Source organism: Nomascus leucogenys, chromosome 7b (genome assembly GCF_006542625.1).
Source record: "Nomascus leucogenys isolate Asia chromosome 7b, Asia_NLE_v1, whole genome shotgun sequence".
NCBI lineage: Eukaryota > Metazoa > Chordata > Mammalia > Primates > Hylobatidae > Nomascus > Nomascus leucogenys.
The window spans coordinates 47505608-47508481 of record NC_044387.1 but is presented as its reverse complement, the minus strand read 5'-3'; positions in this window follow the sequence as shown (position 1 = coordinate 47508481).

Below are 2874 nucleotides of genomic sequence, written 5' to 3'. Positions count from 1 at the left end.
ACGGTCTGAATTCAAACCCCACTTCACTTCTGCCACTCCATGTGGCCTCCACATAACACAAGTTAGGAATGCCAGATTTTGATCTCAATGAATATTTCACAACATATCAACAAACTGTAACAACACTAAAACTACACAGCTCAACCTGCCCCTTCTAGATTTGTCTACTTGTCCAATGTTGTCACCAGTGCTGGTATACTTTTTGCTTTTGAGACGAAGTCTTGCTCTTCTCCTCCAGTCTGGAGTGCGACGGCATGATCTTGGCTCACTACATCCTCTCCCTCCCGGGTTCAAGCGCTTCTCCTCCCTCAGCCTCCCGAGTAGCTGGGATTACGGGCACCTGCCACCACGTCTGGCTAATTTTTGTATTTTTAGTAGAGATAGGTTTCACCATGTTGGCCAGGCTGGTCTCGAACTCCTGCCCTCAGATGATCTGCCCTCGGCCTCCCAAAGTGCTGGGATTACAAGCTTGAGCTACCACGCCGGGCCCGTGCTGGTATTCTTAAATCGAAATTTTTTATTTTGAAGGGACTAACTATCATGTTATTTAACATAAAACCTTTCTTAGAGCAGAATACTTATTGCCAGGTCTAGATTAATATGTATTAAATTAGAGCTGTAAAAGTAAAATTCTTAGTTGTAATCATACTAATTGGAAGAAGGGAATGAGGGATGGGCATGAGTTGAAAAACTATGCTCACTACCTGGGTGACGGGATCCGTACCCCAAACCTCAGCATCGTGCAACATACCCATGCAACAAACCTGTGGGTGTACCCCTTGAGTCTAAAATAAATTATTGAAATGTATTAAAATTACTTTTTTAAACAATTATTGAAATTATTTTTAAAATCATACAATTTATATATACCTACTTTAAAATTTAAAATATTTGTCGTAATTTAATATTAAAATATTATTTGGGTGAAGACACAAACCACTCTCATTAGAGAAATAAACCCGTCATTTACGAGGCTGCAATCTGGGTGGCCTGAACGCTCACTAGAATGTCCCAGTGCTCCTCAGGACAGGGTTCACAGCTCTGGGAGCCCTGCCCAAAGCTAATGATACATTCACAGCCACACAGGAAGCTCCAGAGTTTCCTTTACTTCTCCAAGGAGATCATATAATTAAAACCTCCTGAGGAAAACAAAGGGCTATCTCTTACCTTCCACATAAGGTAGACATAATACTACTTAAAAATCAACTCACAGATTCTTTACTAGAAATGAAAAATATCTTGGAAGCCATTTTACAGGAAACTCTACATGCAACACCAACAAAAAAATATTCTTGTAGTTACAAGAGTCTACTGTGGGAGGATCCTGACTACTAAAAAGTTATGAGGCAAGTCATTGTGGGCACAACATTTATTTATCAATAAATCAATTTATTCCGTGTCCAGGCAAGCCAAGCACCGATTCTCTGGGAACCTAGTCAAGAAGGGCTCAAATATATGGGCATATAAAGACTAGGACAGGCCGGCCATGGTGGCTCATGCCTCTAATCCCAGCACTTTGGGAGGCCAAGGCAGGTGGATCACTTGAGGTCAGAAGTTTGAGACCAGCCTAGCCAACATGATGAAACCCTGTCTCTACCAAAAATATAAAAAATTAGCTGGATGTGGTGGTGCGTGCCTGTAATCCCAGCTAATCCGGAGGCTGAGGCAGGAGAATCGCTTGAACCCAGGGGGCGGAGGTTGCAGTGAGCCCAGATCGCACCCCTGCACTCCAGCCTGGGCGACAGAGTGAGACTCATGTCAAAAAGAAAAAAAAAAAGAAGATGTGCCCAACCTTCATGTCACATAGTCCCGAGGCTACTACGTGAAGGAACAATTTGCCTGGAGAGATGTCTGCTCGTACCTTACCAATGAGGGTATCCAGTATCTCCATGATTACCTTCATCTGCCCCCGGAGATTGTGCCTGCCACCCCATGCCACAGCCGTCCAGGGACTGGCAGACCTCGGCCTAAAGGTCTGGAGGGTGAGCGACCTGCAGGACTCACAAGAGGGGAGGCCCACAGAGCTACCTACAGAGGGAGTGCTCTGCCCCCTGGTGCCGACAAGAAAGCCGAGGCTGGGGCTGGGTCAGCAACCGAATTCCAGTTTAGAGGCAGATTTGGTCGTGGACGTGGTCAGCCACGTCAGTAAAATTGGAGAGGATTATTTTGCATTGAATAAACTTACAGCCAAAAAGACTTAAAAAAAAAGAAAAAAGTTACATTATGTCGCAAATGAACCCGTTGCAATGATCATACAGGTTTTTTCCTTTGACAGTTTGTACTACTTTAATAGTTTTTTCTTTTATTACATCATCTTAGTTTCCTAGGAAAACCCAACTTGGTCGTGATACATGTTTAATCCATTTCTGGATTATTTGCTAATATTTTATTTAGCATTTTTGCATATATATCCGTAAGAAGTTAGTCTATACTTTTGCCTCCTTGTATATTTATGTCTGGTTTCGTATTAAGCTTATACTAAATTCACAATGAGTTGGGGAGAAGTCCATTTGCTTCTTTTTCTGAATGATTATGTAGGCCAGGGCTGGGGGCGGTGGCTCACGCCTGTAATCCCAGCACTTTGGGAGGCCAAGGTGGGCAGATCACAAGGACAGGAGGTCGAGACCATGCTGGCTAACACGGTGAAACCCCGTCTCTACTAAAAATACAAAAAATTAGCCGGGTTTTGTGGCAGGCGCTTGTAGTCCCAGCTACTCCGGAGGCTGAGGCAGCAGAATGGCGTGAACCCGGGAGGCGGAGCTTGCAGTCAGCCCAGATCGCGCCACTGCACTCCAGCCTGGGTGACAGAGCCAGACTCCGTCTCAAAAAAAAAAAAAAGAGATTATGTAGGCCAGGCACTGTGGCTCATTCACT